This window comes from Castor canadensis, chromosome 6 (assembly GCF_047511655.1).
Source record: "Castor canadensis chromosome 6, mCasCan1.hap1v2, whole genome shotgun sequence".
NCBI lineage: Eukaryota > Metazoa > Chordata > Mammalia > Rodentia > Castoridae > Castor > Castor canadensis.
Genome location: NC_133391.1, coordinates 8338849 through 8355630, shown reverse-complemented (window position 1 = coordinate 8355630; position 16782 = coordinate 8338849). Strand labels below are relative to the sequence as shown.

Genomic DNA, 16782 nt, shown 5'->3' with positions numbered 1-16782 from the left:
AACCCATTAAACTCACAGCAGATTTCTCAATGGAAACATATGCAAGAAGAGCATGGAGTGAGGCATTTTGGGTATTGAATGAAAATAACTTCAACCCTAGGATACCTACCCAGCAAAACTATCATTCAAAATATATGGAGCAATAAAAGTTTTCCATGATAAACAGAAGCTAAAACAATATATGACCACCAAGCCACCACTACAAAAGATTCTTTAAAGAATCCTGCATACAGAAAATGAAAGCATACAAAACCATGAAAGGACAGGAAGTACAAAACCACAGGAGAAGAAAAGGCAAGAAGTAACATTGATTTAGCTGCACACAATCAAACCCTTAAACAACAAAGACAACTAAATGACAAGTATCACCACATACCTATCAATACTAACACTGCATGTCAACGGACTTAATTCCCCCATCAAAAGACACTGTTTGTCTCTTATTTAAACTGTATAAAAAAGGAAGATCCAACAGTCTGCAGCCTAAAGGAGACCCACCTCATAAACAGAAATAAGCATTGGCTGAGAGTGAAAGGCTGGAAGAAGATTTACCAAGCCAATGGTCCCCGAAAACAGGCAGGGGTAGCAATACTTATCTCAGACAAAGTAGACTTCAAACCTACATGGATCAAATGAGATAAAGAAGGACATTCCATACTAATAAAAGGGGAAATACACCAAAAGAAAATAACAATTATCAACCTATATGCACCCAAGGTCAATGCACCCAATTTCATCAAACATACTCTGAAGGACCTAAAAATACATAAAAACTTCAACATAGTCATAGTGGGAGACTTTAATACCCCTGCATCACCAATAGATAGGACATCTAAACAAAAAATCAATAAAGAAATCCCAGGTCTAAATCATACCATAGACCAAATGGACCTAGCTGATGTCCACAGAATATTTCATCCAACTTCTGCACAATATACATACTTCTCAGCAGCCCATGGAACCTTTTCCAAAACTGATCATATCTTAGGGAATAAAGCAAGCCTCAGCAAATGTAAAAAATAGAAATAATACCATGCAGTATATCTGATCAAAATGCATTAAAACAAGAACTGAACAACAAAAACAATAGTAAAAATCATCCAAACAGTTGGAAGCTAAACAACATATTGCTCAATGACCAATGAGTTATTGATGAAATAAAAGAGGAAATTAAAAGCTTCCTGGAAGTTAATGAAAATGAAAACACAACCTACCAGATCCTATGGGACACAGCAAAGGCAGTTGTGAGAGGAAAGTTTGTAGCCATGAGTGCATATATTAAAAGGGCAGTAAGATCTCAAATCAATGACTTAATGCTACATCTTAAACTCCTAGAAAAAGAAGAACAAGCAAATCCCAAAACAAACAGGAAAAAAAATAATAAAAATAAGAGCTGAAATCAATGAAATAGAAACCAAAAAAAAATACAAAGAATCAATGAAACAAAAAGTTGGTTCTTTGAAAAAATAAACAAGATTGACAGACACCTGGCAAACCTGACTAAAATGAGGAGAAAAAACCCAAATCAGTAAAATCAGAAATGTAAAAGGGGAGATAAGAACAATCACCACAGAAATCCAGAAATCATCAGAGATTGCTTTGAGAATTTATATTCTAATAAATTTCAAAATCTTGAAGAAATGGACAGATTTATACATACTTTTGACCATCCAAAATTGAACCAAGAAGACATTTTCACCTAAGTAGATCTATAACACAAAATGAAATTGAAGCAGCAATAGAGTCTCTCAAAAAAGAAAAGACCAGCACTTGATAGATTCTCTGCTGAGTTTTATCAGACCTTTAAAGAAGAACTAACACCAACCCTCCTTAAACTGTTCCATGAAATAGAAAGGGAAGGAAAACTGCCTAACTCATTTTATAAAGCCAATATTACTCTCATCCCAAAACCAGGCAAAGACACCTCCAAAAAGTAGAACTATAAGCCAATCTCCTTAAAGAACACCGATGCAAATATCCTCAATAAAATAATGGCAAACCAAATCCAACAACACATCAGAAAGATCATACACCATGACCAACATGGCTTCATCCCAGGGATGCAGGGGTGGTTCAACATAGGAAAATCTATAAATGTAATACAGCACATGAGTAGAAGCAAAGACAAAAACCACTATATAATAAAAGCTCTCAGACTACTAGGACTAGAAGGAATGTACCCCAACATCAGACAAGGAACTGATAACCAGAACATGCAGTTTTTTGGACTTTATGGTATAGGATCATATCATCTGCAAATAGGGATATTTTGACAGTTTCTTTACCTATTTGTATTCTTTTTATTTCTTCTTCTTGCCTAATTGCTCTGGCTAGGAATCACAGTACTGTGTTGAATAGGAGTGGGGATAGTGGGCACCCTTTTCTCCTTCCTGCTTTTAGGGTAAATGGTTTCACTTTTTCACCACTAAGTAGGTTTGTCATATATAGCCTTTACAAATATGCAAGGAACTTAAAACTAAACTCTCCCAAAATCAATGAACCAATTAAAAAATGGGCAACTGAACTAAACAGAACTTTCTCAAAAGAAGAAATTCAAATGACCAAAAAACACATGAAAAAAATGCTCACCATCTCTAACCATAATGGAAATGCAAATCAAAACCACACTAAGATTCCACCTCACCCCTGTTAGAATAGCCATCATCAAAAATACCACCAACAATATGTGTTGAGAATGTGAGGAAAAAGGAACCCTGGCACATTGCTGGTGGGAATGCAAGCTGGTGCAACCACTCTGGAAAAAAATTTGGAGGCTTCTTAAAAATCTAAACATAGATCTGCCATATGATCCAGCAATACCACTCTTGGGGATATACCCAAAGGAATGAGACACAGGTTACTCCAGAGGCACCTGCACACCCATGTTTATTGTGGCACTATTCACAATAGCCAAGTTATGGAAACAGCCAAGATGTCCTACTACCATCAAATGGATTAAGAAAATGTGGTATTTATACACAATGGAATTTTATGCAGCCATGAAGAAGAATGAAATGTTATCATTCGCAGGTAAATGGATGGAACTGGAGAACATTATTCTGAGTGAGGTTAGCTTGGCCCAAAAGACCAAAAATCGTATGTTCTCCCTCATATGCAGACATTAGATCAAGGGCAAACACCATCTAATGTAATGATAAAGCAAGAGCACACAAGGGAGATATGAGGATAGGTAAGACACCCAAAAAATTAGAGGGAGGGGGTGGAGTGGGTGGTAAGGGAGGGGGTGGGGGCAGGGGGGAGAAATGAACCAAACCTTGTATGCACATATGAATAATAAAAGAAAAAAAAGAAAATGTGAGATAGATATATATAGATAGATATAGATATATAGAGAGAGATAGATAGATAGATAGATATAATAGAGTATTAATTCAGCCTTAAAGAAAAATGAAATGATGCCATTTGCAGGAAAATGGAATAGCTTTGCTGGATATAGCAATCTAGATTAGCATTTATTTTCTTATAGGACTTGAAATATCCTATTTCATGTCATCCTTGATTTTAAATTTTTGTTGAGGAATCTGTTATTGTGATTAGTTTGCTTTCCATGTGACTTGGAGGTGCTCTCTTGCAGCTTTTAACATTGTTTCTTATCCCATATACCTAACATTTTAGCTACAATATATCTTAGGTTATTTCCTCATCTTGTCTGTTTCAATACCTAAGATCATTCTCTACTGATGACCACCACTTTCTCAAGGTTTTCAAGGGTCTCTTCCATTGCTTTATTGAATGTCTTCTTTGCATTTAGATTGTACCTCTTCTCCATCTTCCATGCTCCACTTTTTCCTTCATGATCATCTTCTTCTAATGACCTGTTTTACATTCCTGTAATGCAAATCTACACCTTTATTTCTGCACTTACCTTAAGTTACTGATTTGGAATTTCTGAATTCAACTGAATTATTAGTTGATTAGCATTAAACACATATATCTGTGAATTTCTTCACATATAATAGATATGGATATCTGTACAGGTCATAAAATGATGTTTGGAAGTTGCCATACACCATAAATATGTCAGGTTGCCCTTCCTATCTTTGACTTTGGAGGGTGTGATGCTCCAATGGCTTGGTTAAGCCCCGACTGGCATTGGCCCTCTCTTACCATTTCACCTTACACTTAATATGGAATATATTGATACCATCCATTTTCCTCATCCCAAATAACTTTCCTTCAAAAAGTTTCTACATGTAGGCTTAGGAACAAATCTGACAAAGAGGACGTCATCCCTGGGGCCTTATTATCTGTTGTCTTGAATGAAACCATAGCACCTGGGGTAGAAAGGAGGATCCTCAAGCTTATTTTCCAACTTGTGTTTTTCTCCTGGGTGCAGAACCCCAGGGCAGAAAGTGTTCCAGATTCCTCCAGGAGAATGGATGAGACTGGGCCGAAAGAAGTTGGGGAATTAGAATGGCTACTGTAGTTAACAAAAATGCATATATGCACAAGCACATAACATACGTATATTCCTGCCTAACACTGCAAGCTCAACTTCCTCCCATTCAGAATTACACATTTCTAGACACCTCTGTGATGTTACCCTTGGTTTTTATTTTCCTTCTCTTCCATCTTCCCCTAACTCTCAGTTCCCTTGATCAGTCAAACTGCTATCCCAAAAAGAAACCCAGTATACACAAGGATGGAGATGTATTGATTACTGGGTTTTTCCCTCGTTATGTTTTCGTCAAAGAGGGTGTGAGCAGAGACCCTGATGAGTTTTGACTTAACACAAAGTAAGTTATATCTTTATGTTTTATTTTTCTATTTGATTTTATGTCTGGATAGTCCCTAAGTGATCTGTGGATGCGTAAAACAATGTTCTTCTGTACCCTACCTCCTAAGAAACAACCCTAAATTATTTTGTGTGTTCATGGTGTTTTTCTTTCTTCAAGCAGGATGAGTGTATTATGTTTTTCTTCCTTTTACCTTTCCTACTTCAAGGCTAAAATCTCCACATCTGCTCCACATCACTGGAATTCCTCCAGTATGGGTTGTCAAAGCAGAAGAGCAAGAAATGTTTCCCAGAAATGCAAAACATTTCTCAGTGGCCTGAGATCTGTACCAAGAGGCTAGAGTAAACTTCCCTTTCTTATAGGTCAAGGATATGATAAATTTCTTTAATCACAAATATCACTAATGACATTCCTAACTAAAGGCCCTGTATTTGTGACCACATGCATGAAAGTACTTATAGTTTAGACATTCAGTTGCTGTTTCAAGTAAGGTCTATGTCATGTTGGGATGCTCTGTGAAATGCAAGTCAGACCAGGAATAAGAATTTAACCCCGTGACACTTTCTCTCCTCTAGCTTAATAGTGTTTCTCTTGGGCACATGCACGTTGTCACGTTTGGATATGATCAAATGTCAGGTCTATGGAAGGTTAATTAATATACAGTTAAGCAGAATTTCAGGGAATTACAGCAATCTATTTTTACCCCTAACAGAAGAGAAAATGTGATTGGAAGCAGTGATTCCTTGCATCTCTGTTCAAGTGCCATTACGATGAGAATTTCATCTGTGTCTCCTCACATTTGGGGGAAATGGTGGCAGGGATAGGAAATGGAGACTCTTGACTGTTCCTTACTGCAGAAGATAGCAGTAACTGTATCATATTTCATGCTAGATGTCTGTCTGCTTTTCTTTTTAATTCTCAAAAATTTTCCCAATGCCTACTTTCTCCCTCCCACGATTTTTGAAAATATACTTCAATATTGTTATTAATACATTTGTGTGTACACATTGATTCCAGTTGCTGATGGTGTTTCTTTCTTAGCTACTTTCAAATGTGCAAAATTTTTAAGTGTATATCTAAGAGTCTGGTAGGAATTTCCTAGACTATGAAGTGAAATGTTATGTATGGTACTTGTTAACAATAGTAACGAATATTTTATTCCATGAAAGCATTACTGTTGACATCCTGCAAAATGGTTTTTGCAGTAGGGGAGAGAAGTTTGACTCAAGTCTAAACACAGCATAAGCAAATATCAATTTATAACTGAGGATTAGTTCATGGAAAATTACTAGAGGAAACATAGGGATGTTAAAGTGGTCTGCCTGAATTAACTTAAATGTTCGGGTTCCAGGCAGGTCAGTGTGGCCAGGGACCACCTCAGGCATAGTAAGAAGAAGCTGTTCAGATGTCAAATGTTATCAGCTACTAGGGATATCATAGCGTTTTTGTTCCAAATGGAAGTTGCACACAGAACTACAGAATTCCAGAATTGGGGGCATGATTGAAAAGAGTACATGGGAGAGTGAAAGTAGCTCAAGCACCTATGTTTGTCTCTATTTCAGAGTGAAATTTTTGCTTTAGCATTTCTTGTAGAACAGGTCTGCTGTGGATATATTCTCTCAGATTTATTGCTCTAGGAAAGTATTTTTCCTTCCTTCATTTGAAATGAGAACTCTTTGGGGTACAGTATTGCTTTTAGACAGATTTTTGTTGCTATTGTTCTTTACTACTATGGAAACCTAATCGCACTCTTCCCTGGCTCATATACTTTCTGTTGAGAATTTGCCTGTTAAGCAAATGGGAGTTTTCTTATATAGTATTAGTTCCTTTTCTCTTTAATATTTGAGAATTTACTCTTTATCTTTCAAATGTCAGAGTTTGGTTATACTCTGGCTTAGGCAGACTCGGTTGATTTAAGTTTGACTTGTTAATTTCAGTCTACCTGTAACTGGATATTTGCATCTTTCTCTAGGTTAGGGAATTTTTCTGTCACTTCTTTGAATAAACATTCTACACTTTTGGCATTCTCAAATCCATCTTGAATTACAGTACCCCAAATATTTGCCCTTTAATATATTTTCATAATTTTCATAAACTTTTATCAACTCTATTATTTTTGTCCTCCATGTGTTTTTAAACAGCCTGACTTCAAGCAGTACAATCTTTCTTCTCTTTGATGTGACTTCTTGTTGTATACTTCTCTCACATTTTTTAATTTTGTGAGTGTATTTTTTGATCAAGAAATTCCTTTTGATATTATTTAGTTCCTTCTGTGTCTTTATTAAGTTTCCCTGTGAACTACTAAAATATTTCTTTCTATTTTCTTCTAGTTCATTGAGTTTGCATAAAACAAATGTTTTAACTCTCTGAGTTTTTTACCCTCCAAGTTCTTCGTGGTCAGTTACTAGCACCTCGTTTGGAGAACTACATGTGGTTCTAGTTTCCTGAAAGGTCATGATACTTTGACATGTGATATCATCTTAGCTTTGAAGAATCAAGAATTTTCTCCAGATTTCCTTATCTGACTTTCATTGTGCCTGTGTTTCCAGAGATTCTACGCATTTTGTATATTTTGTCTGAGCCTGTAGTTATTTTCACTATTTAATCACTAGATGGGGCCCCTGGAAAGGTTTGCAGGGAGTCCGTTGCTGGTATGCTTTTGCTGCTTCAATAATACAGATAATCCAAAATCAAGTTTGTCATAAATACTCAGTTGCTGTATTCTTTGAGGAAAAAAAGGAAGTACATAGAGAGAGTACTCTGTACAAACAAAACTCTCCATGGGGCCAGGGTAGGCCCAGATGCCTCATCTATATTTATTGGCTCACCATTAGACATGGCAGGATTCTGCTTATCCCTGATAAGAATCACTGTGGTTGGACCAGTCACAGGCTTCTCTGTCATACCTAGGCCAACAATGCTACCAGGCTGTTACACCCAGAACCTTTACCAGGACTACAACAGCCCTCAGTTAAGACCAAGGCCCACTCTTCTCTTGACTGCTTATTGCTGAATTGAACTCAGCCAAAGACTGCTGTCATCAGCCACAGATGACACTAACTGGAGTAGATTTCTAAGAGACTGGTACTACATGTCTTCACAGCACAAGAGAGGTATTCTAGAAGCTCTGCACTGGAGGGTCACATAATTTGTATCTACCCAGTGTAAGATATCAACAGATTACCACCAAATTTCAGAGCAAAATTATAATCTTACTATACTGCTCTATAAATAATGATATCTTACACCATGCTGTGCTGGCTGAGTATGGGGTAGTGATGCTAAAGAAGACCATTGGGCACCTGGGAGGGATGATGCTGTGCTAGACTAAGCTCAAGTCTCATGGTCAGGAGGACTGGCACAGTCTTCTTGATGCACTGAATAACACACCTTAGCTAGTGGGTATGTAGACAAATAAAAATCTGTCTTCCTGGGCAGGAGGGAGATGTTAAGAAGTTAGGATCTCATATAGTCACATAACATATCCTGAGTGGCTTGACAACAACTATGCTTTTTCATGCATGTGGCATAAGGAAGACTAAGATCAAGATAATTGAAAGGTTGTCCACATGTGGCAGAGACATAAAGCAAACTCTCACCTCCCTCTCCCTCTCCCTCTCCCTTGTCAAAAGAATATAAATCTCATTCAGGGGAAAATCCTTTATAATCTCACCTAATTTTAACTGCCTACATAAGACCCGCACAGTTTTAACTGATACAACCAGAGGTTAAGTATTCGACGTATTTATTTTCTGGAGAAACAAGCTATCAGTCCATAAAATCATTGCATTGTATTTGAACATATCATAGTGTCATTTTTCCTCATGAAGATTCCTATGACCTCTGTGTAGGTTTTCTGCAAAGGACTACCAATTTGTACTGGCCTTGGTTTTTGCCATTGAGGAGATCAACAAGAACCCCCATCTTTTAAACAACATATCTCTGGGATTTGACATCTATACTGTCCCACACACTGAATGGCAGACATTGGAGAATTGCTTCATTTGGCAGTCTGGACAAGAAGAAAGTATTCCTAATTACACTTGCAGAAGAGAGAGCAAGTCTGTAGCAGTACTTTCAGGACCATCGTGGGCAACATCTGCCCAGACTGGGACACTGCTGCAGCTCTACAAATTTCCACAGGTGAGGGTGGAAGGGAAGGGGACACATTAAACCATGGTTTCTTTGGTATAATAGCCAGGTGTTGAGGAACAAAAAAAGAAGACTGCATTTATGAACCTCTATGCTTTTATTCTCAAAGACTTGAGATTTGCACTTTATCTTAAGTAGAAAAGAAGGAGAAGTTGGAGCAGACAAAGGGGTATCTCTGAGCCTGATCTGTGGTTTTCCAGAAAGTTCTCACAAAGTGTGATGAGCAAACATTTCTTCCTGCCACCTTTCTTTTTTTTATTGTTTTATTATTCATATGTGCATACAATGCTTGGGTCATTTCTACCCCCTGCCCCCACCCGCTCCCTTACCACCCACTCCACTCCCTCCATCTTCCCCCCACCCCCTCAATACCCGGCATAAACTATTTTGCCCTTATCTCTAATTTTGTTGAAGAGAGAGTATAAGCAATAGTAGGAAGGAACAAGGGTTTTTGCTAGTTGAGATAAGGATAGCTATACAGGGCATTGACTCACATTAATTTCCTATGCGTGTGTGTTACCTTCTAGGTTAATTCTTGTTGATCTAACCTTTTCTCTAGTTCCTGGTCCCCTTTTCCTACTGGCCTCAGTTGCTTTTAAGGTATCTGCTTTAGTTTCTCTGCGTTAAGGGCAACAAATGCTAGCTAATTTTTTAGGTGTGTCTTACTATACTCACACTTCCCTTGTGTGCTCTCGCCTTTATCATGTGATCAAAGTCCAATCCACTTGTTGTGTTTGCCCTTGATCTAATGTCCACATATGAGGGAGAACATATGGTTTTTGGTCTTTTGGGCCAAGCTAACCTTCACTCAGAATGATGTTCTCCAATTCCATCCATTTACCAGCAAATGATAACATTTCATTCTTCTTCATGGCTGCATAAAATTCCATTGTGTATAGATACCACATTTTCTTAATCCATTCATCAATAGTGGGGCATCTTGGCCATTTCCATAACTTGGCTATTGTGAATAGTGCTGCAATAAACATGGGTGTGCAGGTGCCTCTGGAGTAACCTGTGTCACAGTCTTTTGGGTATATCCCCAAGAGTGGTATTGCTGGATCAAATGGTAGAACAATTTTTAGCTTTTTAAGTAGCCTCCAATTTTTTTTCCAGAGTGGTTGTACTAGTTTACATTCCCACCAACAGTGTAAGAGGGTTCCTTTTTCCCCACATCCTCACCAACACCTGTTGTTGGTAGTGTTGCTGATGATGGCTATTCTAACAGGGGTGAGGTGGAATCTTAGTGTGGTTTTAATTTGCATTTCCTTTATTGCTAGAGATGGTGAGCATTTTTTCATGTGTTTTTTGTCCTGCCACCTTTCATGTTACTTTGTTACACCAGGAATCAGATTGCACTTTTTGACTGTTCTTCTCTTCATCTGGCTTCTAATTTTCTTTTTTCCTTTTGCTTTCCTTTGGGCCTTTTGATCCTATGCTGAGTGACCATGACAAGTTCACCTCTCTCTATCAGATGGCTGCCAAGGACACATCTCTGATCCTTGGTATGGTTTCCTTGATGCTTCATTTCAAATGGACCTGGTTGGGGATGCTCATTGCAGAAGACCACAAAGGTTTTCAGATTCTCTCAGACATGAGAGAAGAGATGGAAAAGCACAGAATCTGTGTAGCCTTTGTTGAAGTGATCCCAATCACCCTAATGTCACATTTATCAAATGCCTGGTCAAATCGTCACCAGATTATAAAATCATAGCAAATGTGATTATAATTTATGGTGACACTGAGTTCTTACAAGGCTTAATGCTTAATTTAGGGGACATCTTAATGATAGGGAAAGTCTGGGTCATGAACTCACAATGGGATATTAACAGCAGTTACACATACTTCATTTTAGACTCATTCCATGGACATCTTATTTTTTCACGCCACCATGGAGACATTCCTGGTTTCAGAAATTTTGTCCAGACAGCTAACCCTTCAAAATACCCAGAAGACTACTTCATTGCTGCTTTGTTTTTTATCTATTTTAAATGTTCAATTTACGAATCTGACTGTGAAAGGTCAGAAAATTGCCCACACAATGTCTCCTTGGAATGGTTGCCTGGAAACCTTTTTAACATGGACATGAGTGAAGAGAGTTACAATATATACAATGCTGTGTATGCTGTAGCTCACACCCTTCATGAGATACTTCTTCATCATATACAAATGCAACCAACGGGAAAAGCAAAATGAATGATGTTTTCCCCCTCACAGGTAATGGCTTTTTGATTGGGGGTACATAATATCAGCACTTTCTGAAAGAATTTCACAGACAAACTAAGTAGTTTATGATACTGTCTCTAAAAGCACAAGAAAACTGTACTTGTTTCATTGTCTAGAAGGTCAACTAGTCCTGTGTAGAATGTGTTTGTGAACAAAAAGATTTCATGTGCCAGAAGGAAATGTGTTTTATGTCTACATTAAAACTCTGTGTTATAAATGATCCCAATATCCAGCACAGCTACTTAATAAATCCAGGATTTTAATATTACTTAAGTGACAAGAAAAGTAGAACTAGCACTTTAAGTACCTAAGTCCTGCTAGACACTGTAATGCATAGTTTATAAAAACAATTTAATCCTACTTTAGATATTAATGATCTCATTTTGCAGACTGAATCTTGGATTCATTCATAAAATATCTACCAAATTGTTTTTCTAGTCAATTGAGAATTATCTAATTCCAAGATTCACTCATTATATTTCTGTGGATATCCTAGGTGTTTCCCCTTGAAAGTGGGATTTTGAACCTCTCATGTGCATTCAGTTTTTAGAAATATCATGATATCATAGTTCACCATAGGCTTTCAGTTTTTCTAGATCATTGTTATATTTGTATTGTGATGCTAAATTAAGACAATAAAGAGCTTTGCTCAATTCAGACTTTCTCCCTTAACCATGGAATCCACTTCATCATAGGATAATGCATTTCTTTTAGCTGCACCCTTTTCTGAAGAGCATCCAATTTAACAACGCTGCTGGAGACCAAGTGATTTTGGAGGATAAAGGGAAATTGGAAGCAGGGTATGACATTCTCAACTTTTGGAATTTTCCAGATGGTCTTGAACTTACAGTGAAAGTAGGAAAGTTTTCCCCAGATGGTCCACATGGTCAACAGTTGTCTTTATCTGAGGAGCTGATAGAGTGGGCCACGGGACTTATAGAGGTAGGCTGGATATAATTACAAAGTTTTCAGTTACATGTCAATATTCATGACTTGTTATGGATTTCATTTTCCTGGTATTTATTCATGATCCAGCGATGTACCTTTAATAACTTCCAACCTAGTCATTTTTCTTATTAACTGATGTAAGAGTGAGAAAGGAACAATTTCTTTACCAACATGCTTCTAAATGTTCATATATTGTATGTCATTAATATACATGATATCCTCATTGTGACAAAATACCTGAAAGAATCAGCTTCTAAGGAGGAAAAGTTTATTTAGATAACAGTTTTACAGGTTTCAGTCCTTGGTCATTTGGCCTGCTACATTAGGGTCTGTGGAAAGGCAGAAAATTATGGCTGCAGGAATTGGTAAAGGTAGCCACACTCCTCAGTGCAATAAGGAAGCAAAGGGACAGACAGGATTGGACTGAGGTAAAAATATTACCTACAAGTATATAGCGCCAATGAACAAGCTTCCTCTCACTACTCTCACTAGGCCCCAATGCTTAAGGTTTCCATGCGTTAGAAAATAAAGTAAAGCACCATGGGCTAGGGACCAAGTCTTTAACACATGGGCCGGTAGTAGTCATGCCATATTCAAACCACAACAGCATCCAATCTGTGAGTAGAACCTGTCAATAGAAAAGTTAATGTTTCTTAATAACTCAATTCTGTAAGAAATGCAATTAGTGGAGGATTAATTAAAAGTCTTGGCAGTTACCAAGACATACCTGATTTTCCTCAGAATCCTCACTCTGTTTGCAGTGAAAGTTGTGGTCCTGGATTCAGGAAATCCCCTCAGGAGGGAAAGGCTCCCTGTTGCTTTGATTGCATCCCTTGCCCTGAGAATGAGATTTCTAATGGGACAGGTAAGTCTGTGACTTATGGAAAAACACACAGCTCTCCTTAATATTTTCCAATATTCCCTGAAGAAGGAAAAGCCCTGCAAGAGGACTGCACAGACAAAGTCTTCGTACCTCCAGTTAGCAATTTAAATGATAAAGTTCATCATATTGACGTTTCATACAACACAGTCCATGGGCCTGGAACTGCATATTTGATTCATTGCTATATTCATTTCATGCATTGCTTTTTCAAGAAAACCCCTTATACCACTCCTTACTGCATAGATTTTATATCTATTATGGAATTTAGCACAAGTTTTATTAAAAATAAGTCTTCATCTTCTTATGACACAGTGAACACACAGTACTTATACATGTTTACTTTCCCAAGACCCATCATTATTCTTAACACAAAGCAAGTACTCAGAAATCTGACCATGTTATGGTCAACATGAACACCACTGGTGAAATCCATTAGAATATCAAGAACATAAAAATACTCATTTCCTCAAACTCCTTCAGAATATAGGAAAAATTGGGAATCAAACTCATGAGAACAGCTGAACCTTGTTCCCAAGTCTGAGAATTATAGCACAAGAAAAAGGTTAAAGGACATTTTCCCTCTTGAATTAAATTCACATTTCCTGTTCCAAATCATAGTATTTTAAGGGAACTTCAAATGACTAGACTTGATATGTACAAGGTAATTCAAGAAACTAATTTCTTCAAAAACAGAAATAAAAATATGGACAACTATAGAGAAATGTGAAATTAACTTCCACACCCAGGATATCTTACAAATGAATACTAAATACTGGTCTTACTAAAAAAGGGCAAAATGATAATTGTTTTAATCCTATAAAATACATTTAGAAATTCCCAATTAGGGCTTCAAAATTTGAGTGTAATTATGAAACGATAGTGAGAAAAATGCCCAATATGACAATTTGTAGCACATGTTATGCTATGATCATGGCCAAGAAAATACTGTCAGCAAAAAAAAAAAAGAAAAGATTGGTCTATTTATTTATTTATTTATTTATTTCATTTACTTGTGGTTCCAAGACCTGATCTCAGGACTTTGGATTTCTTAGGCAGGTGTTTGAGTTATAGTCCCAGTCCTTTTTTGCTTTAGTTTTTTTTTATGGATTCTCATTTTTTGGTCTGGGCCACATTCATGTGTTGCTGGAATACAGGTTCAGACAAACACACCAGGCTTGTATGTTGAGATACAATCTAAGTTTCATCACAGGTTGTCCTTACAACATGGTCCACCCTATCTTCACCTACTGAGTGGTTAGGATTACAGACATCCATCCACTAACCTGGGAAAGAGATATATATTAAAACCAGGAAGATTAGTACTAATATGATTGTGTGGTAGTATTTTGTATAAAATTGAGGTAAATCATGGTATTAATCATTAAATTTACAAGTGACTGAATATAAAGTTAATGCATAAAAATTTATTTTCGTCTTCATAGTAGTTGTAAGTCATGAATTTTTTTAAACAATGGCATTTACTATTGTTTAAAATATCTTAAACAATATCTTATATCTTAAAATATATAAAAGCTAGAGAAAATTCATTATTTTACTCAAGGACTCTAACTATACATTATAAAAACCATTTAGAAATTTTTAAGACTGCAGCAAGTACATTTAAAGCATGTGAAAAAATTCATATTGGAAATATGCCAGGACTCTCCACATAAACGTACTGATTCGATGAAATCGTGTTCTAGACTCAAACATGTACTTGGTGTAAGTGACAATGTGTTATAGACAGTAGTATTTAATCAGCCAGATAAAACATATTATTGATCACCTCTATTTCCCTGGAACTTATCAGGTTATCTATGCCATAAGAGGGAAAGTAATTTTCAATTCATTATTAGTTTGTGATGACTAAATCAAGATCTTGATTACAGAGGTTTAATGTGGTGAGATAGGTACATCTTCAGTATTTTGGAGAACTAGAAAATGATGTAATGAATGTGCTAGATGAATCAGGAGAGAAAAAGTAGCTTTGTGTATGTCACAATCAAAAATAGGAAAATTGTTCCCTTGGAATCTTTACATAAAATTTCTTTTTCCTTTTAATGTCTAAAAGACAAAATTCAGTGCATTCAGCTGCTGTAGGGGAGGAGGCTGTGGGAAAAGAAACATTGAACCTTGACTAATGGAAATTTGCACAATTCACCAGATATGGATCAGTGTGTGAAGTGTGCAGATCATCAGTATGCCAACAGAGAGCAAAACCACTGCCTCCAAAAATCTGTGATCTTTCTGAGTTATGAAGATCCCTTGGGTTTGGCTCTGGCCTGCATGGCTGTGATATTCTCTGTACTCACAGCTGCTGTTCTTAGGATCTTCATGAAGCACCGAGGCACTCCCATTATCAAAGCCAATAACAGGGCTCTTACCTACATCCTGCTCATCTCCCTCACCTTCTGTTTTCTCTGTTCCTTGCTCTTCATTGGCCATCCTAGCATGGCCACCTGCATCCTCCAGCAGACCACTTTTGGAATTGTGTTCACAGTGGTTACTTACACTGTCATGGCCAAAATTCTAACTGTGATTCTTGCATTCAATGTCACTTCACCAGGGAAAAGGATGAGGAGGTTGTTGGTATCAAGGACACCTAACTACCTTATTCCTATCTACACACTGTTCCAACTGACTGCCTGTGGAATCTGGCTTGGAACCTCTCCACCCTTCATTGACACAGACACAAACTCAGAACACAGCCATATCATTATCATGTGTAATAAGGGATCAGCTCTTGCCTTTTACTGCATCCTGGGATACCTAATTTTCCTGGCTTTTGGTAGCTTCATAGTTGCTTTTCTGGCAAGGAACCTTCCTGACACATTCAATGAAGCCAAGTTCCTGACGTTCAGCATGCTGGTGTTCTGTAGTGTCTGATTCACCTTCCTCCCTGTCTACCACAGCACCAAGGGGAAGGTCATGGTTGCAATGGAACTCTTCTCCATCTTGGCCTCCAGTGCAGGGATCTTAGGCTGCATCTTTGCTCCCAAGTGCTAAATTATTTTGTTAAGGCCAGAGAGGAACAGTCTATATGGCTTCAGGGATAAAACCCATCCTATGTGCAAGAAGCCTTCTGAAAGCTAAACTCATGTGCATCTGAAAATAAAGAGAGAGCATGAAGATAAAGCCACATCATTCTAGCAATTTGTTATAAAATTAAAACATGTAATTTTTTCAGTGTACTGAAAACCCTCCTCTAGCATGGTTAGAATTTCAATATGTTGCATTTATATCATTTTCAACATTGGATTGCATTGTGATTTTGTTTTTTGTTTCATCAACCATATAGTTCTTTCTTAAAATGGAACATTGTGCAACTTTCAAAATTTGTTAGTAAGCAGGATTTAAAATATAAGTTACATAGTTCTTTGAATAAAGGCATAGATGCTTGTAATGAACAATGAAGAATAGGTTTTTCTAAAAGTAAAATGCAACAGAGGATTCCAAGATGGCAGCTAGAGGGAGGAAGCAGGAAGCGTGCATCCTAAAGTAAAACCTTGGGAAGACACTGGAGATACACATTACAGGAAAAAACACCCACAAGAGGCAAAACTTTGACTCATCCATGCCTCCAGCCAGCACATAGCATCTCCACTTCACATTAAACAGAGAAACCAGGAAGGCTCCCACACGACCACCAGATACCAACACCCAGACAACTTGGGAAATATTAGTTAAACAACTCAAGAACTGTGAAAAGAAAATGCAAGAACTCACTGACTCCATCAAAAGACCAAACCTGAGACTCATGGGCATTGAAGAAGAAGAGATGCAAGCAAAGAGAATGCATAATATATTCAACAAAAT

At 37.3% G+C, this 16782-nt stretch overlaps 1 pseudogene; it reads left to right on the top strand.

Moving 5' to 3' along the window:
- The window catches only part of LOC109678442 (vomeronasal type-2 receptor 116-like), a 59230-nt pseudogene extending 43171 nt beyond the window's left edge, over window positions 1–16059 (top strand).
- Window positions 16060–16782: the final 723 nt, after the last annotated feature.